Source organism: Budorcas taxicolor, chromosome 11, assembly GCF_023091745.1.
Source record: "Budorcas taxicolor isolate Tak-1 chromosome 11, Takin1.1, whole genome shotgun sequence".
Lineage (NCBI taxonomy): Eukaryota > Metazoa > Chordata > Mammalia > Artiodactyla > Bovidae > Budorcas > Budorcas taxicolor.
In genome coordinates, this window is record NC_068920.1 from 163,272,649 (window position 1) to 163,293,662 (window position 21,014).

The following is a 21,014-nucleotide window of genomic DNA, read 5'->3' on the forward strand; positions in this document are numbered from 1 at the left end:
TTCGTCAAGCCCCGCTCAGGAGGGGTCACCTAGGTGTCGGCTCTGACTTGGGATGGGGGCTGCCTGGGGGCGCTGGGGAAGCCTTGAGGTGGTGTCAAGGAGGACCCACCATGGCTCCATTTTCCTGAGATGCCTCACAAGCTCACAGGTTACAGCCTGTTTGGGCTACACCACTGTGAAAAGTGTTACTAACAGGATTCTCTGTGATTGGGGCCAGAGTGGGGAGTCCCGACCTGCCTCCCAGGGCAGCCCCTTGGGCCACTTAACCGAGAGCGTTCCAGCCACACCACGTTCCTGGGCAGATGGGGTGCCCTCTCCTTGAAGCCCATAGTGAGTGGTAGGGCCTGGTTTCGTGGGGGCAGGCTGAGCTGGCTTTGGGACAGAAGGACCCCTCCCCTCCTACCCACCCAACAGCCACAGTGACCAGCTGGCAAGCTGCAGACCCAATTCTCCAAGGACAGGAAGCTTCCAGAACTGGACAGGGGTTCCTGGGCCCTCTCGCAGGTGCCCTGGGCCCGGGGATCCAGTGTTCCAACACCCTGGCCCTGTGGCGGGCCAACACGCTCCAGTCCCCGAGGCAGGTGGTGATGACGCGGTGGGCCACGCCGCTGAACTGGGCAGCAGTGGCGCGGACGGTGGTGGCCGGGTGCTCCTTGCCCTCCTGGGGCCCAGGCAGTGGGAGGGGATCACCTTCCTGAACAGCTCCTGGGGGGGCCACTGGCACCAGGAGGCCGAGCCCTGGGGTGGGTGGCGGCAGCAGCAGTCTCCGGCCTTCGGTCGCCTTCCCTGCTGGCCGAACCTCTCGGCTGTCCTCCTCGGGGCTTCAGCCCCAGCATGTGGACTGCTGCTTTCCCAAACAAGGCTCAGAGTGGCCGAGAAGACCTCAGAGTTTGGAAAGTGTGACCACTGTTAACATCATGTTTGCATTAGACCAGGAATCTTCCTTCTGGGGGTCTGAGCTAAACAAAGATTTATGGACTCACATGTTCCCTTCAGCACAGCGATGGGAGAGAAAAATCAGAAAGGGACTCAATAGTTACAGGTTTCGGGGGCCCCGGAAAATTCATAAGAGGAAGGGGATGGACTGGCCGATGCCCACCAGGGGGAACCGGGTTCCAGAAACGCACATGCCCTGGAATCCCCCTCCCCCACCATGGCTCAGGGCACACGAGGGGTGGGCGGGGTGAGAATGGGGCACTGCCTGCTAGAGTGGGAAGGCTCTGGTCTTTAGTTCTTCATTCCTTTGGAATCGATTCTCTTACATTTACTCTCCTTGCAGTGGTTGTTCAGTCACTGAGTTGCGTCTGATCTTTCTGACCCCACGGACTGCAGCGTGCCAGGCTCCTCTGCCCTCTACTATCTCCCAGAGTCCATGTCCACTGAGTCCGTGATGCTAGGTAACCATCTCATCCGCTGCCCCTTGCTTCTCCTTGAGCTTCAGTCTTCACTCCACAGGTGAGTGGTGAGTGGGTAAGGTCCTCCTGCCCTGTCCCCCCTCTGCCTGTGGATGGCGAGCCCCATGACAGCCCCCAGCATCCCCGCCTCCAGGCCCACATCCTGTGTGCCTCCTCCCTGAGGGTGGAGGGGCTTTGGGACTGGGTTCAAATGAACAGAATCAGGCAAAAGCGGTATGCGGTCATTTCCAAGACTCACCGATGCAAAGTCTGTGACTCCGCCTGGTCCCTCCTCCTGGGTTCCTCTCTCCTGTCTCTGTCTCCCTGTCTCAGATGCAGTGTTCTAGAGAGGCAGGATCAGAGGTTATGAGGTACCCCGAGGCTCCAGTACAAAGAACTGACATTGGGTCCCAGCCCACAGACAGGAAAGACCTGAACCCCCGTCCAAACGGAATCCACCAATGACCTCAAAGACAGTCCCGCCCTGATGGAGCCTCAGCTGGGACCACAGCCCAGCCTCCTGGGCAGCCTCGGGGCAGAGGTCCCCGTCTGAGCGGAGCCTGCATCCTGGTCACAGACGCTGTGCGAGGGTCAGGGTTTGCCCTCATGCGTGTGCGTGCTAAGTCGCTTCAGTCGTGTCCACCTCTTTGCGATTCCATGGACTGTAGCCCACCAGGCTCCTCTGTCCACGGGATTCTCCAGGCAAGAATACCGGAGTGGGTTGCCATGCCCTCCTCCAGGGGATCTTCCCGACCCAGGGATCAAACTCCTGTCTCCTGTGGCTCCTGCGTTGCAGGAGGATTCCTTACCACTGAGCCACGGGGGAAGCCCCTTGCTCTTGGAAGTGAGGGGAACGCCATCACAGGGCACAGACCCCAGGACATCTGTCCAGGCCCAGGTCTGCCCTCCCCCCTCCTCCCCTCCCCCTCCACCTCCGGCCACCCCGGCTCCCGCCTCACCTGTCCTCTGGCCAAAATCTCTTCCTCCTCCGAGTCTCTGACCACCCGCCCCCCCACCCCTCAGCCGCCCCCCCACCCCTCCGCCGCCCCCACCTCACTGCTCCGAGCGTGCAGGGCTGGCCGCACCTCTGACCCCAGCTCACTGCTCTGAGCATGTAGGGCTGGCCACCCCTGTCTTTCTGGTCATGGCACCGGTGTCCCGTGGAGCCTTGTAGACCCCCAGGGCTCCCGGCCCACCCCCAGGACCCTGACTCAGTTCCCTGGAGCGCGTGCTCTTCTCTCACGTGGACTTGCTCACCTGCTCTCGTCCACCTGCCCCTCCAGGCGGCGAGCTCCTGCAGGGCAGGAACCATCTGTCATGTCAGCACCACCCCCAGGCCCGACATGGCCCCTGTTCTTCGTGCTGGGGAGGCAGTAGCTGAACCATCAACAGAGGGTCTCAGAGCCCCCTCCCGCCTCTGAGCAGCTGACACTGTGGGCCTGGAGGCTAACAATAAAAGGTGCCTGTTGAGTCAGAGGCAGGGGGACACCCAGAATGACCCTGGGCTATCCTCCACGGAGCAGAGTGGGCACTGCCCACCCCCTCGTGGTCATCTCCAGCACTGCAGCCCCAGGTAGGAAAAGCAGAGACCAAATCCCTTGTTTGGGGTCCAGGTTCCCCGATCACTCAACGAGTAAAGAATCCGCTTGCGATGCAGGACACACACTGGGAAGATCCCCTAGAGAAGGGAAAAGGCCGCCCCTCAATACTCTTACCAGAAAAGCCCCATGGACAGAGGAGGCTGGCAGGGCATGGCAGCAACTCAGCAAGGCAGTGGTTCCACCAGGGCCCACCCCCGAAGGAGCAGAGCCTGCCCACTCCTGGGCGAGAGGGACCCCAGCGCCTCCCTCGCCGCCTCCCCCCTCCACTGTCCCCGTGCCCAGGTCACTCCGGAGGCCTCCTCACCCCAACCAGGGGTCCAAATGAGGACCCCCAGAGGCCAGCAAGGAGGGTCTTGTCACTGGTCCCCGATGGGTGGTCCAGTCCCTGCCCCCTTCTGCCCCGCCCAGGTCCCCAGTCCCCTACGTCCCCAGGCTGCCCCCTGCTCAGAAGGACCTCAGGGAGCAGAAAGCTTTTTCCAAGGACTCGGAGCACAGTGGGTCATGGATGGGGGAGCAAGGCCAAGAGACTCTCCTGCAATCTTATGGGGCCTCCGGGACCACCCCGTCTAAGCACCCCCTCTACAGGGGAGTAAGCTGAGGCCTCCTCTCCTGTAGCCCCTCCATGCTGGGGAGGAGCCTCATCCTAGTTCCCGGGGCCCAGAGTGGTGGACACAGGACCCCAGACCCTGTCTTCCCCAGGCCTCTCTAGGGATGGCCCAGGGGCCACCCTGGCGACCCCCTTCCCATGCTATGGGCCGGGCATGTTGCTGGGGGTCACTATCTCTGTCCCCAACCTCCTCCTCACCCCTCTCCCCTGCCCTCATGTGCACACCCCTCTGACCTCCAGCAGGACAGTCAGTGAGTGTGAGCGTGTGTGTGCACACGTGCACCTGCGCCCTGGGGACGCCCAGAGGAATCGGCCCCCATGGGAGGGATGCGCAGGGGTCCTCCAGAACCTGAGGCGCTCTCATCCCAGAGCAAACCCCCGGGGAGGGGTGAGGCCGGCTGGGGGAGGGGTGAAGCCGGCTGGGGGAGGGGTGAGGCCGGCTGGGGGAGGGGTGAGGCCGGCTGGGGCAGTGGGAACCAATCCTGTCCTTCTAGACTCTGCCCACCTCCCGGGCCGGGGCCTCATGGCGGGTTGGACGGGGACCTGCATCAGCCCAGCTCCGCGAGGACGCGCCCAGGCTCTCTCCTCTGGACGGGTGTGGTGGGCACCCGCTCGGGGTCATACTGGCCTCCCTCCTGCTTGTCAGCCGGGCCTCACGATCACGGCCAAGAGCGCGCGGAAGACCCCAGGATGCGGAGGGTGCGGGCACGTGACCCCGCCCACAGCGCGCATGCGCCTCTGGTCGTGTGTCCTGACGCTTGCCAACCGCTCTGTGATCACCGCTCCCCTCTACCATCCCCCACCCTCCCCCGGCCCAAGTTCCCTGGGCCCTGCGCCCATACTCCCGGATGGGTGGGCTGCAGCACAGTGGGCTGGCTGGGTTGGACATCTGGGGACCCGAGGGTCACTGAATCTACCCCGTCCAGCTTTGCTGGTCACCAGACTCCATCCCAGGGTCCAGCTCAGGGCATGGCTGGGTTAGGGGGACCCGCAAGGGGCAACAGACACCGGGTCGGGGCAGGGAGAAGGTCTGGGGCCCCTCCTCTTCCTTCTCCACCCTTCCCACCACCCCATTTGTCTCTCTCATAGGACCCCAGGCAGAAGTTGTATGCAGCCCAGGCTGGTGTAGGTGGGGGCCGGCGGAGGCCCACCACCCAGATGAGGGTGTATTGGGGCACTTACTGTCATCAGGGGGCCCTCTGGGAACTCCGTGATTTCACCCACTTTATAGATGAGCAGTGGTCTCAGGTCAAGCTCACTCAGCTCCCAGGGACCAAGGCCAGCAGTGCGCTGGGACGGTCAGAATCACTGCTCCTCAGCTTCACTGAGCCCGCGCAGAACAGGAAGCGCCAGACCCCCCTCGCCCTTTCCACCACGTTGCAAATGATACAGGAGTTTTGAGCCCTCCTGGACAGTATGGCTTGTCCATTTTTGTCTCATGTAAGGCCGTCCTGTTCTCCTCCTTCCCCGTATAAGGAAGTAGAGGGAAGGAGAGGGCGGGATGATCTGACAGAAGGGCATTGAAACATATACATTCCCACATGTAAAGCAGACAGCCAGTGGGAGGTGGCTGCATGACGCAGGGACCCCAAAGCCGGTGCTTTGACTGCCTAGAAGGGTGGAGCAGGGAGGGACGTGGGAGGGGGGTTCAGGAAGGAGGGGACATGTGCAAACCTGCGGCCAGTTCACGCTGATGTATGCCAGAAGCCATCACAATGTTGCAATTATCCTCTGATTTTAAAAATAGAATTTAAGACAAACAGGCAAATGATCTCTGACGGTCACTGGCTCGTCAGGACGCCCGCTGTCCTAACGCAGCTCTCACTCTCATCAGCTCTGTTCTGTCTCACTCTGTCTCTTGTCGGGCAGTTCTTTCCCCACCTAAGCATGGACCGCAACACCGAGGACGAAATTTATTAATATGAGGCCCATTGTCCTGCCCACAAGACGGCTGGCTGTGGCTTGGCACTGAGTCCTCGTTTCACCCTGGGCAGTTGGCAGGGGAGAGGATGGGAAGGCAGGCGCCCCCGCCCAGAGGGGCTCAGCTGATCTACGCAGCAAAGCAGTGCCAGCTCTCCTGGGCCCCAGGGACCAGAGAGACAGGACCTGCAGCCTCCACAGACGACCCGAAGGACCCCAGCGTGCAGGTGGCCATCAATGGGAAACCGAGTGACTTCTCCAGCTGTGCAAGCCCTGGGGTCACCTTGTCAAGAACCCCAATTTCAGAATTGGGAATGGGGTCTTCTCTGCTCCCCCCAACATTCTAGGGGGTTCATACTCATTTATATGCTCGGAGGGATGGACACAAGATCTCAGGCCCCCGTGCTCTAGAGGAGCCCTGTGGACGGCCGGCTGAGGGAGCTTCCTGAGAAGCGTGGGGACCACCTACCAGCAGCCTGGCCTCTCCCCTCCCCATACTAGGTAGGGGCCGAGGATGTTGCTAGGATACAGGATCCCCTGCCCCCTGGCAGAGCTGCCCCCAAGCTCTTTCATCTCATCCTTCCCGGCTCTTCTGCGTGCACTCCCCTCTGACCCCTGGCAGGGCAGTGAGTGAGTGAGTGTGTGTTGGTGTGTATGTGTGCACACTTGTGCCCTTGTGGGGACGCCCAGAGGAACGGGTCCCATTTGGGAGGGGTGGGCAGGGGTCTTGCAGGACCTGAGGGACTCATCCTAGAGTAGACCTGGGAGGTGGGAGCCCCCTCTTTTTCTCTGCACTCTGCCCACCTGGTGGCGCCTCATGGCCCCAGGCAGACCCTGCCTGCTCCGGCCTCAGTTTCCCAGCCGTCCCTCTCGGGTCGGACCCGCACCGCTCGGCCCAGTTTGGGTGCGGGTGGGGCTCTCCCGGTCGGGTGAGTGGAGGGGTCGCGCTTGGGGCGCACGATCCTCCCTCCAACCGGGGCCTCGGGTGCGCCTGGAGCGGGGCTTCCGGGAGTCGCGTCCACTGCGAGGCGCGCACCCGGGGCCGCGGACAGCGCGTGCACACGCAACACCGACCGCTCCCCGTGCGCCAGGTCCCCCGACCCCGCCGCTGCCCTGCCAGCCCCGCGTCCGCTGCGGCGTTTGAAGCGCCCTCGTGGGGCCTCGTCCCGGGCGCCGAGGGCTGGAGGGCGGAGCTCGGGTGACACCTGTCTGCAGAGAACCTGCAGCCCCTGACCTTGGAGTGGCCGGGGACCCGCGTCGGTTTCAGAAGCGTGTCGGATGCCAGGAGAGACTGGCCTCTGAACGAAAGACTCGGACTTTTCCCTCGGGGCCCCTCACCTGCCGGACTGGACTGGGGGGCTGGGAGGACCACGAGCTTCCGGCGCTGCGTCTCCCGTCCGGAGCGGTCAAGCTCTGCTTTTGTTCGTCTAAGCGGGGACGAGCTGGACATGCCGAAAGGTGAGCTGGAGACCCCTGTCACCCCAGTGACGGAGCCACTACCTTCAGCCAGGGCACCCCAGGAACCCGGATCCGCCACCCCCGTCCTGCCCACTGCTGGGGGGCGAGGCCCGTGCAGGGGGTACCCGGGTGATGTGCCTGGCTGAGACACACACTGTCTCGGCTCATTTATGCCTCATCTGTTAGGAGCTGAGGCTCTTCCTTGTGGGTCGACTCCCGGGACACGGGAGTCATTCTGTGCAGATCTGTTTGGGGTTGAGCTGAACACGGCCATTGCGCCCTCAAGGTTCCTCTTCTCCAGTTGCCTGTTCTGTTTCCATGTCAGGGACAGAAAGTGATTCCACATTTTGCTCTTTGGAGAAAATGAAACATCAGACTTGGACTTTTCCTTAAAATGATACGAAAACTTGTTACCTTTGAAATCTTGCTTGAGGATCACTTCATGGTGAAAAAAAAGGCAGCTTTCTTTGAAAGACTCATATTCTAAAAATTCTAAAATCTGAGATAGGGAGGAGAGTATTCCCGCAGTTCCTCAGAAAGGGCCCTGGACCAGATGTCGGAGAAACTCCCAGGGTGTCCTTGGGTCAGTCACCCTCGCTGGGCCTCAGTGTCCTCATCTGTAAAATGAGTGGACAGTGGGGCTAGGTGATTTCCAAAGGTTCTCTCAGCTCTGACAGCTGATGATGTTGTTACCAAATGTTCTTTAAGCGGTGAAACAGGTGATACAAATGTTTTTGGTTTTTTTTTTCTCTTTAAAAGTTATAGGCTAGTAAGTGCCCAAACCAGAGGGGATCAGCTCTAAGGTGAATTAGTCCAGTGAAGGTCATTTATACCCATGTGTCAGGGAAAGTCCCGTTAAACTTCACCGCCCACGTGCTGCTCCTCCCACGTCATCAGAATTTGGTTTTGACCTCTGGATGCTTTGACTCATCTTTTGGGAGGGTTTGTGTTCAACCCGCTTAAGAGTCCCCTGAGTCTCATACCTGGTGAGTCAGTCTCTGAAATATTCACGAATTCCAAGTCCTAGTGTTGAATCCCATCTCCATCCCTGATATGGACAAGTTTTGAAAGCAAACCTCAGCGTCTTGATCACACTGTGGAAAATGTCATCTCCACGTTTGCTCATGTTTCTCCCCTTTGATGCATTTCGCACGTGTATTAGCTGCGTCGAAACCACAAAGATAAAATTTCTTCCCTGTCCTCTTGCCAAGAGAGACTCTTTTAACCTCTTTTAACCTGGGAGGGTCAAGGCATGCGCTAGTGCCGAGCTGCTGGCTGGAGCATCCCCCAGCCTCTTCTTCTGAGGGTGTCTTCCCCTGCTTCCCCCCGGTGGGGTTTAAGGGGCTGTGGCCTATACTCTTGGGGCAGGCCAGCATTTGAGGCCTTAGCAAGTGCCCAGCCCTGCTTATTCTGGGACCACGACACATCTCCAAGTTGGATGGGAAGAACATTACTTTTTTAAAAAATTAAAAAAAAAACAAAACAAAACTCTGCTTTACTGAGATATAACTCACATGCCACATGATCCACCCACTTGAAATATATGTGCTCAGTCGTGTCTGACTCTGCGACCCCATGGACGGTAGCCCGCCAGACTCCTCTGCCCAAGGAATTTTCCAGGCACAAATACTGGAGTGCGGAGCCATTTCCTCCTCCAGGGGATCTTCCAGACCCAGGGATATCTTGATTCTTTACCACTAGTACCACTTAGGAAATGGCAACCCACTAGGTATTCTTGCCTAGAGAATCCTGTGGACAGAGGAGCCTGGGGGCTGCTGTCCATAGGGTCACACAGAGTCGGACACGACCGAAGCGACTTAGCATGCATGCATGCATTGGAGGAGGAAATGGCAACCCACTCCAGTATTCTTGCCTGGAGAATCCCAGGGACAGAGGAGCCTGGGGGCTGCTGTCTATGGGGTGGCACAGAGTTGGACACGACTTAAGTGACTTAGCAGCAGCACCACCTGGAAGCTCAGTATGATTATATGAGATATGAGATTATATGATTATATGAGACATGATATATCTCAGTATGATTCAGAGCTTTTTAGTGTATCCACAGAGCTGTGCAACCGTCACCATCATAGCAGAGCATTTTCACCACCTCAGAGAAAACCCTGGGCCCGTTAACAGTCACCCCCCATTTCCCTCATCCCCACAGGCCTAGACAGCTGTTGATCTACTTTTTATCTCTATTTTGGCCTTTTCACAGACATAGAATAGTACAATGTGTGGCTTTGTGTGACAACTCCTTTAATGTAGCACGACGTCAAAGGTTCATCCATGTTTGTGGCACAGATCAATAATTCAGTTTTGCCAAATAACGTTCCACTGCATAGAGTTACCATACTTTGCTTATCCACTCATCGGATGATGGAATGTTTGGGCTGTTTCCGCCTTTTGGCTGTTCTGAACAACCATGCTATGAACATTTGCATGTGAGATTTTCATCTGTCTTTATTTCTCTTGGGCATATTCTTAAGAGTAGAATGCTAGATCATATGGAAGCCCTTTAAATTTTGAAGCATCACCAGGCTGTCTTCCAAAGGGCCACACTGCTTTGTATTTCTGCCAGCCACGTATGAGAATTCCAATTTCTACACATCCTTGCCAACCCTTCCCATATCTGTCCTTTTAATCAAACCGTCCTGGTGGATGTGAGGGCTACCCTGGGGGCTCAGCTGGTAAAGAATCCGCCTGCAGTGCAGGAGACCTGGGTTCCATCCCTGGGTCGGGAAGATCCCTTGGAGGAGGAAACGGCAACCTACTCCAGTGCTCTTGCCTGTAGAATCCCATGCATAGAGGAGCCGGGTGGGCTGCCGTCCCTGGGGCTGCAGAGTTGACTGAGTGGATGTGGATTTGACTGTGCATCTCGTTGACTGTGGATTTGGTCTGTTTTCCCTCCCGATGGTGTTGAGCATTTTTGACGTGCTTATTGGCCACGTGTATATCTTCTTTGGAGAAATGTCTACTCACCTCCTTTCTCCATTAAAAAAAATTGGGTTATTAGTTTTTTTTATTATCAAGTTGTAAGCATTTACTATGTATTCTTCATGCGAGTCTCTTATATATATGGTTAGCTGATGTTTTGTCCCATTCAGCAGGGTGTCATTTTAGTGATATTGTCAATATCTCATTTTAGAAAGATACTGTCTTCTGATGCACATTTTACATTTTCATGACATGCAATTTATTTTTTATACTTGTGCAGAAAGTGTCGTATATAAGAAACCATTCCCTAACTCAGGTCACGTTTTGCGCCCACGTTTTCCTCTGAGAGTCTTCTAGCTCTGTCTTCTGTGTCGCTGTCTGATCTGGTTTGCATCAGTCTCTGTGAGGCTGTAAGGAAGGGTCCAGGTTCTTCCTTCACGTGGATGTCCCTGGCTGTCCCAATACCGTTTGTTCAAATAAACTACTCTTTCCCCGTTTAATTGTCTGGTTGCTCATCAAAGCCCGAGTCCAGACGTGCAGGCTTGTTTCCGGACTCTCCGCTCTGCCTCGTGGGTCTGTGTGTCTATGTTTACGCTGGGGCCGCACTGTCTTCATAATAGTTTTGCAGTTGGGAAGTGCGAGGCCTCTATCTTTGCTCTGCTTTTTCAACACTGTTTTGGCTATTCTGTGTTCCTTGCATTTCCAAATGGATTTCAGCATTGGCTTGTTTATTTCTGCAACAAAAAAAAAGAAAGAAAAGGCAGCTGAGATTTTGCTGTGGATCGCATTGAACCTATAGTTCCCTTTGTGAAGTATTGCCGTCTTAATAGCATCAAGTCTTTTGACTCATGCATATGGGATGTCCTTCTACTTATTTTGGCCTTCTTTAATTGCTTCCAATAATGTACTGTGGCTTTCATTATGCAAGTCTTAACTTTGGGGGCTACATTGATTTATGAATATTTTAATCTTTTGACTGTTACTGTAACTGAAGTTGCTTTCTTATATTCATTGGCATAGTGTGTTCCTCTCTAGAAATACAGCTGACTTTCTAAAGTTTATCTTCGGCTGTGCTGGCCTTGGTTGCTGCGCGGGCTTCCCTCTGGGTGTGGTGTGCAGGCCTCTCCCTGCAGTGGCCCCCTTGCTGGGGGCACAGGCTCTGCACACGCGGGCTTCCATAGTTGCTGCGTGTGGGCTCAGAAGCTGTGGCCCCCCGGCTCTAGAGCACGCGCTTAGCTGCTCTGAAGCATGTGGGATCTTCCCAGGTAAGGGGTTAGACCTGTGTGTCCTGCATCGGCCGGCAGATTCTTTACCACTGAGCCACCAGGAAAGCCCCAGGTGGTTTTTTAAATCGACATATAACAGTATATTAGTTGCAGGTGTATGAGGCAATGATTTGATATTTGTGTACACTGCCCAATGGTCACCCCAGTCAGTCACCATTCACCACCTCACTTCGTTACACAGATTTTCCCTTCCGATGAGAACTTTCAAAATCTGCTCTCCGGGCAACTTTCCAATATTGAGTCTGGTGTCGCAAACTGCAGTCACCACGCTGTAGGCTGCGTCTCCAGGACTCACTTATTTTACAGCTGAAAGTGTGGCCCGTCTTGGCTCCTTTAGCCCCGACCTCTGGAACCACCATGCTGTTCTCTGAATCTAGTAACCCTTACGTTTTTTTCTTTAAGACTCTGAGTATAAGTGGATTATATGGTATTTGTCTTTCTCTAACCTGTTTCACTTTGCACAGGGCTTCCCTGATAGCTCAGTTGATAAAGAATTCCCCCCCCCCCCAAAAAAAATCTAATCTCCTGCAATGCAGGAGACCCTGGTTTGATTCTTGGGTCAGGAAGAGCCACTGGAGAAGGGACGGGCTACCCACTCCAGGATTCTTGGGCTTGCTTGGTGGCTCAGCTGGAAACGAATCAGTCTGCAATGCAGGAGACCTGGGTTCAATTCCTGGGTTGGAAAGATCCGCTGGAGAAGGGACTGGCAACCTCCTCCAGTATTCTTGCCTGGAAAATCCCATGGACAGAGGAGCCTGGCAGGCTACAGTCCATGGGGTCGCAAGAAGTCAGACACGACTGAGCAACTTCACTTCGCTTCAGCTTGTTTCAAGGTTCATGCATGTTGCAGCAGATGGCAGGACTTCCTTCTTTTATGGCTGAACAATATTCCGTCGCGCTACACCGCATCCTCTTTGGCCACTCGCCCCTCAGTGGGTGCTCAGGCTGCTTCTGCGTCTTGGCTGCTGTGGCAGGGCTGCAGTGAACATGGGTGCAGACATCGTTCTGAGTCAGTGTTTTAATTTCCTCTGGATAAACACCCAGAAGTGGGGTTGCAGGACCACATAGCAATTCCACATATTTTTAATTTTTTTGGCAACTTCCATACCGTTTTCCGCTGTGGCTGCCCCCGTTGACATTCCAATGCAGTTGAATTTTGTGCTGTTTATCCTGTATGCTGCTGGAGAAGGAGATGGCAGTCCACTCCAGTACACTCACCTGGAGAGTCCCAGGGACAGAGGGCTCTGGCAGGCTGCAGGCCATGGGGTCGAAAGAGGAGGACACGACTGGGTGGCTACCACTCACTCACTGTGTCCTGAAACCTTGCTGGATGGCTTATTAGTTCTAATAGTTTTCCTATGTATTCTCCATGATTTCCTACGTACGTGGTCGTGAAATTTGCAGACAGACATAATTTTGCTTCATCCTCTCCAGCTTAGATGCCTTTTATGTATTTTTTCTTACCTGATGGACGAGGCTAAAACCTCCAGTGAAGTGTGGCAGTGAGCTGGCGGGACTGCTCCCTGTTCCTCTTTCCTGCCCCCCGGGGGAGGCTCCAGTCTTCCCCACAGAGTGTGATGTGAGCCGCAGGGTGTCCTCAGGAAACGCCCTCTGTTTCTAGTTTCTTGAGTGCTTTTCTCATGAGAGGGTGTTGGGTTTTGTCAAATAGCTTTTCTGCACTTAGTGGGAAAAGCTTTCACAGCATCTTTTAAGCCATGAAATCATCTGCCTCCCTGTCTTCTTCTTTCTCCCTCACCGAACACAGAACCTCCCTGGAAGCAAATCAGAATCCCAAAACTAAACACTTGCTGCAAGACGGCTGAAGGACTAGTGTAGACCTCTTGGTCCTGCAGTCCTTGCCCCGGCTGCTGTGTAACTGGGGCTGGGCCAGCCTTCTGGACACCCCAAACAAGAGACATTCAAACAAACAAGCTCGAAGTTCCAACACGACTGACGATTTCCAGGGGTGGTGGCTCCTTTCGCCTGCACACACACGATTGCCTCTTCTGTTACAGACTGCACAGTGAGAATGGTTGGCGTCAGAGGACAGCGTCCCAGGAAACAGCACGGACTCAGCTGCGTGGCGGAAAGGTGGCGGTGGCCAGGCAAAGGCTTGTGTGGAAGGGACGGTAACATATTCTGAGCAGACCTTCCTGTTGCGGAAGTCTGCGTTCTGAAAAATCTTGGGTTTAGTTTATTTTCCTGAGCCCTTACCTGTCCACCTTTTTGCTCCAGGAGTCTGACCGTGCCATCGGCTGACCTCACGAGTGTAAGCTCTCTGACCACGTTCTGACTTGCCGCGGGTAAGCGGGCTCTGGGAGTCATCTGTGTGTCTTCAGCCAGGACAGTGTCGGCTCAGTTTTGCTCGTAACCTCAACCTCATGAGCCCAGAAGGCAGCACCATGCTTGCAGGCCACCGGGCACCGAGCCCAAGGCCTCAGAGAACACTGATGGTAAAGGGGAGCAGGAAGGACGGTGCGTGTCAGGGCCCTCCACCGGGACACACCTGCGCGCACACACGTGTGTGTATGTTATGTGTACTGAGAGAGAGACCTGACCTTAATGCTGCTCATGTGCACTGGCGGGCTGAGGAGCCCAAAGTCCGCAGGCCAGGCTTGCAGGCTCCTAGACGCTGCGTCTGGAGGCAGACCTCTTTGTCCAGGAACCCTTGCTTTTTGCTCATGAGGCCTTCTTCAGCTGAGGACGCCCACCCACATTATCGACAGTAATCTTCTCCTGGGCCCCGCTGGTGGCTCAGACAGGAAGGGATCCACCTGCGATGCAGGAGATGTAGCTTTGATGTCTGGGTCAGGAAGACCCCCTGGAGGAGGGCACGGCGACCCACCCCAGTGTTCTTGCCTGGAGAATCCCATGGACAGAGGGGCCCGGCCGACTCCAGTCCATGCGGTCACAAAGAGCTGGATACGACTAAGCGACTAGCACGTTCACTCTTTTCACGTCTTTCCTTGAAGGCAGCTAGTTGTACACGTCAGGCACACCGCAACACGTGCAGACTAAATCACCAGTCTGACCGAACGAGGTGAGGCCACCGTTTCAGCCCGCCCTCCCCTGACGCGGGACCCACAGCTCTGCTGGCGCCGTGCTGAGTCTCGGAGTGAGGGCAGTAAGTAAGCCACTCTGCTTCCCAACAAAACACAGCTCCCAGGTGCGACTCCCACACACAGACCCGCTCCCCGGGGCACGCAGCATGCTGGCGGAGGCTTACTCGCCTCTGCTCGCCGCCCGGTAACTGAAGCACTGGGATGTGAAGGTGACCACTGTGGGTGCCTCTTACGTTCTACCTTATGCTATGTGGTAAGGAGATAAAAACGTGTACTCGATGCACACACACACACGCGCATAGTCTATGGACTCGAGGCTAGTGAACTTTTTGTCGTCTTGCGGCTCCATGGCCAGCTGGACTGCCAGCTCGAAAGCTGGCACCACCGTCAGCGCCTGATCTCGCCCCAGCGCCAGAGCCTGATCTGGAGCTAGAGGCCTTTCCGGCACACGCCCGACAGCTAGAGGTCACGCGGGCTCCAGAGCTAGAGCCGAACCCAGGGCCACCTCTAGGCTTAGAGGAAGTGCCGCCAAGAACGGTGGGCAGCTCTATCACTTGATCCAAAGTCAGCCCCGCAGCAAGAACGAGTTCCGACATCAGCTCACGGGAAAGCCCCCGAAGCCCGGTAAGCTCCAGAGCCAGCTTGGGCACCAGCCCTGGAGTCTGGATCAGACCCCACCCAGATCCCAGGGCGATGGAACTGCACTCGGGTCTGCTCCAGCGCGGCTCTGGGAACACAGCGAGTGCTCCTGGCAGCTCTCGAGCAGAGCTCCCTCTGGAGCTGGTGCCAGCACGAGAGCCTGCGGGAGGACAAGCCCCGGAGACCGAGTGCTCCAGGGCAGTACCAGAGCTCCAGCCAACTCCCAGCAGCAGCCCGAGAGTGCGGTGATCTTTGGAGCCAGGCCCCCCGGAGCTCCAGACTCAGGGTCACTTCCTTCACGGGCTCCAGCACCGACCCACTCCCAGAGGCAGTTCTGTTAGCGCCTCCACGGCTCGAGCCAGCGCTGGCTCCACAGCCAGCCAGGCTCCCACACCAGTACCAGCTGCCGCCCCAGCGCCGCTCCCAGGCAGGCTGGTGCTGTCCCACGAGCCGGAGCCAGCCTGGACATCAGCCAGTGCGCCGCCTCGACATAGAGGCAGCAGCTCTCTCACTGACTCCTGCGCCAGCCCCAGTGATAGTTCTAGCGCCCACTTAGAAGGAGAACCAGCGCAGAGCCAGTTCACAGAGCCAGGGTGAGGTTCCCAGGAGGCAGCGGCTCCAGCACCGGCTCTAGCATCGGCTTCAGAGCTGGAGCCGGCTCCAGTCACGGCTGTAGGGCCAGCTTGGCTGCCAGAAGCCAGTGTCGGCCTGGGAGAAGGCACTCCGGCACCCGCACCAGAGCTAGGCCAAGCTCTGGCCCCAGGGTGATGCCATTTCAGGCACAGAGGCAGCTCTATCCTCGGTTCCCGGGCCGGATTCCACGCCTGCTGGGGGCCAGCGTCTGCCCTGACAGCGATTCCAGAGGCGGACCCAGTGCCAGAGCTACGGCCGGCTCCACCACCAGGCTGAGGGCCAGTTACGGAGCGAGAGTCAGGACTGGCTATGCAGCCGGAGGCACAGAGACCAGCCCCAGCCCCGGACAAGCGTCAGCGTGAGCCCCAGGCCACCCCACTCCAGCACCAGGGACAGCTCCCGCACCCAGGCCTCACCCGCGGCGGCTCGGCACCATGACGCCAGCTGGGGCCACACCAGCGCCCGCCCAGGAGGCAACGCCGGCCTCAGTGGCCACTCCAGAGGCAGAACCGCTGACCTCAGTAGCTGCAGCACCAGCTGCAGGCCAGGTCCCCACACCTCAGAGGCAGCTCCCCTGGGGCCGGAGCTGAGTCCGACACCACTGCCAGTTCTAGGAGGAGAGCCCTCTGAACCTGAGCCAGCTCTGTCCCAGCTTAAGATCAGCTCTAGCACTGGGCGGGGCCAGGTAGGGGCCAAGGGGCGAGACAGTCCCTTCCGGGCAGGTCCCTTCATCACTTCCTCTCCCAACTCCTCCTCCTCCTCCCTGAGGTCTCAGCCCTCGGGGTCTCTTTTCCTTGGCCCCGTTTTCCCAAGCAAGGCTCAAAGTGGGCAGAGACCGCCAATGTTGGAAACTGCAGCCAGTATTGTATGTTTTGACCCAGAAAATCCACCTCACGGGTTCTTCCTGAAGTAGTGATTTATGGGCACAGATGTTCCCTTCAGCACGATTCTGAGAATGGAAAATGGCAAATGGCCCATGTCCCATAGTAGGGGCTCTTCGGAAATTCTGATTTGGGGCCCCAGAAAATGTGGGAGGAAGAGGACTGGTCAGAGTCCAGCTGGGAGAACCACGTTTCAGAAGGGTACACGCCCCTGGGGTCCTCCCCCCAACACCGCAAGTGCACAGGCACACGCGTCACGCGAGGAGCCCCGTGGGTGAGCTCCCAGGAGTTGCTCTGCAGGTACACGCCCCTGGGATCCTCCCCGCCGACACACGCGAGGAGCCCCATGGGTGAGCTCCCAGGAGTCGCTCTGCAGGTAAAGGGATGCGCCTGTGGGGCCCTGGGGTCCCACGCACGGTTCTCCCAGAGAGGCGTGTCCTCCACACTTCCCTGCAGGGGGTCTGCTGGCCTCTCCTCACATTGTCCCCAGCGCTGGTCGTCACCAGCCTGGAAACCCGCCAGGGCCGGGGCGACACTGCCGTCTCCAGTGTTTACATTCTCGTGCTGCCGGGAGGCCGAGCATCTCTCACGTGCACCAACCACGTGCGTCGCCTCCTGTTAGATGTGCCCTTGTCTGTCCTCTGTCCCTTTTTAGAACAGACTTTCAAGATCTGGGGACCACAGGGGTGTCAAACCGCTCTCTGGCCCTGGGACGCGAGGGGCTTTGTCCCAGCTCGTGGTCTGTCCTCCCAGCTCTCAGCATGTCTGGCCACGGGAGGAGCCAGGCACTTCCCTCTGTCTTCTGGCTCTGGGGCCACGCTTAGAGCAGGGGTCTCCACCCTAAGACTGTACATGTATTTACAAAAAAGACTTCAATTTTTACATCTTATTTTTAATTCACTTAGAATTTCCCTTTAACAAGAATGCTACTTCAAATTAAAAAAAAATTAACTACTGCCCACTTAACATATCTGGGCTACATCAGAGAGACGCCTGTAAGTTGGTTCCGTTTATAGGAAGCACCCAGAGCAGGCAGACAGAAAGCAGATTCTGGGCTGCCAGGGGCTGGGGGAGGGGGCGGGGGCGAGTGCCTTTTGTTCCTTTAGGTCGGAAGCAGATCCACTGAGGGAGTGTGGTCCATCTGGGAAGGTGAGTGCGGCCAGGGAGCAAGCCCTTGGGTCAGGGTTTCCTCTGGAGGAAACCGCGGGGAGGGTCGCTCAGCACCCTGAGTGCACTCCATGCTCAGGAAGTGCGTGATGTAATGCGTGAAGAATTAAATGCTGTGACGGTAAGGCCTCAGCTAAAAGGTACCGTAAGTAAAGGAAATGAAAAGCAGAAATTAGAGACAGAAACATCAGGGAGGGGGAAGGCACGCTCTAGGCGGGGGAGCAGGTAGAAGGGTCCCGGGTCAGGATCCGGTGCTGCGGGCAGTTCACAGGAAGGCGCGTCCCCGCTGCCCTGGGTCCCCTGCAGGAGGCAGGTGCAGGCGGGTGTTCCCAGCCACCTCGGCCCTCCTTGAGACCCTTTCCTGCCCCGGTGCGCCCCCAAGCCTGTGCCGCCCACATGGACGCCCCTCACTCGGGGATGGAGGGGGTGCCCTGGTCCTCCACCTCCTCGGGCCGGCGGCCTGAGGACCCAGAGTCCTGCCCCAATGAGGATGATGCTTTTCCCGCCCCTGGACCTTCTGCTCCCAGATCGTGCACAGACCTGTCCTGGGAAGAAGTGAGATCCACCCCCAGGACTGGGGACAAACCTCGGCCAAGAGGGTCCCCAGGTCCCCACACTCCCTCCTGCTATCTTCACCTGGGGGGTTAACACAGCCCGCCCTCTGACCCCTCAGCCTGCTCCCGCTCGGGGCAGGCCCACCCGACATGAGCCCTCCCTCCCACACACATGGGGAGGGGACGGAGGGCTCCCGCGTGGGATCCCAGAGGTGGCTGGGTCGGGACTGGGCTGCCCTGGGCCTCCCCGTGTCACCTTTGGTTCTTCTGGGCAAATGATCAGACAATGTCTGTGGCTGCGGCCTCGGGACCTCAGGACGCACATGACACGCTGCTCACTGAGGGTTCCGGCCAGGCCAGCTGGGCAGGGGCTTCTCTAGGATGAAGTGCCTGGTTACAGGGTTCCCAGTTCTGTTGGGCTCTATCATCGGGGAGGGGACGTCACTTCCTGGGGTTTCTATAACTTGGGGTCCCTGCTCAAACATTAGCCCCCCAAGGGCCCTCAGGGCTGCTGAGGGGTCACCCCCACTTCATGCCACATCCCTGCATGGTGACACCAACGGGGAGGCCTGGGTGCAGCCAGGGCCCCGCTCTGGGGACACAGCTGGGTTCAGACTCGGCTCCTCCTCGTCACCAGTGATGGGACCCTGTGTGCCTCTCGGGGCCTCCCGTCTCCCCGTCTGCACAGCGGGGTCATCGGTCATCTGCTGCCTGGACGCTCAGTCGTGTCTGACCCTTTGCAGCCCCATGGACTGTAGCCCATCAGCTCCTCGGTCTGTGGGATTCTCCAGGCAAGAATACCAGAGTGGGTTGCCATTTCTTTCTCAGGGGATCTTCCCGACCCAGGGACTGAACCCGTGTCTTCTGTCTGTTGTGATGCAAGAAGAATCCTTACTGCTTGAGCTGTCGGGGGAGGCTGGTCATGATGTATCGTCCTTTCAATGTTGTTTGCCAGGATTTTACTGAGGATTTCTGCATCTCTATCCGTATGAATTGTGGCTCGTAGATGTCTTTTCTTGTGGCTACTCTGGAATTGGGTTAATGCTGGCATCACAGCATGTATCTCACAGTGAATTTAAAAGTATCCCCTCCTTTGTCTTCTGAAGAGTTTAGGAAGAACTGGCATTCTAACTATTTGAGATGAAACACCGGGCTCTGGGCTTGGCTTTGCTGAGAATTTATTACCGCTTCAGTCTCCATGATTATAGGCTAACCAGGCTTTCTATTTCTTCTATCAGTTTGGTAGTTTGTGTGTTTCCAGAATTTTTCCATTTCATTTAGGTTAAGTAACTTGTTCCATAAAACTCTCCCATACTTGCCAGTTTTGTACATCTTTAAAAGAAACAACTGTTTTACTGATTTTCTCGGGTGCTCCTCTGTTCCATTTATCTTTGCTCTAGATTTCATTATTTCCTTTGTTCTGCTAACCTTGGTTTTACTTTGCTCTTCTTTGTCTAATCAACAGCTCTTGATGAAAGTGAAAGAGGAGAGTGAAAATGTTGGCTTAAAGCTCAACATTCAGAAAACTAAGATCATGGCATCTGGTCCCATTACTTCATGGCAAATAGATGGGGAAACAGTGGAAACAGTGTCAGACTTTATTTTTGAGGGGTTCCAAAATCACTGCAGATGGTGACTGCAGCCATGAAATTAAAAGACACTTGCTCCTTGGAAAGAAAGTTATGACCAACCTAGACAGCATATTAAAAAGCAGAGACATTACTCTGCCAACAAAGGTCCGTCTAGTCAAAGCTATGGTGTTTCCAGTAGTCATGTATGGATGTGAGAGTTGGCTCATAAAGAAAGCTGAGCACCAAAGAATTGATGCTTTTGAACTGCGGTATTGGAGAAGACTCTTAAGAGTCCCTTGGACTGCAAGAAGATCCAACCAGTCCATCCTAAAGGAAATCAGTCCTGAATATTCATTGAACTGATGCTGAAGCTGAAACTCCAGTACTCTGGCCACCTGATGCAAAGAGCTGACTCATTCGAAAAGACCCTGATGCTGGGAAAGATTGAAGGAGGGGAGAAAAGGGGATGACAGAGAATGAGATGGTTGGATGGCATCACCAACTCCATGGACATGAATCTGAGTAAACTCTGGGAGTTGGCGATGGACAGGGAGGCATGGAGTGCTGCAGTCCATGGGGTCGCAAAGAGTCAGACACGACTAAGTGATTGAACTGAACTAATCAAGGGCATCGTCTCACCAGCCCCAGACAACAGCCGGTCAACTCCCCAGGTCTGCGTTGTTGGGTAGACAAGTCACACACTGGAGTGGACCAGGCTACCAGGTGCTTTTCATGGCCACCCCCAAACCCCTGACTACAGTTTCACCCTGAACCTTGCCAGCCCCCAGACTTTGGTGGCTGCCATGGACGGGCTGACCTGGCCTCTCACAGACCACAGCCTCAGGTGTTGTCTGTGATCTGGAAACAAGAGGACTTGCTGAAGTTTGCAAAGGGGCACTGCCCACCATCACAGGGCCTTACCCACCATCACCAGACTCTGCCTCTGGGTGCTTCCCTCACACCTTCCAGGCTTGGGTCCCTGGTGCCTATGCCCTTGGGCACTCAAGAGCATCCATCCATCAGATCTGACAACGGCAAAGCCAGTCCTTCCATCCAGTCACCAGTTCCCCAACACAGAGCCCAGGACCAGCAGAAGCTCCCATTCCAGGATCTGGGATCAGCTAAGGAGACGGCCTGAACTCAGCAGCTGGGGAGGTGCCCACCTGCTCGGTGTGCACTCCAGGCCCAAGCGGAGAGGATCAACGCGAGCTTTTCCAACATGAGCTTGGCCCCCCTCGTGGCCAGGGGGAGGAGATGACTGCCCCACCCCTTCCCTGGGACAGCCCCTCCCAGTTCCAGCATACTTC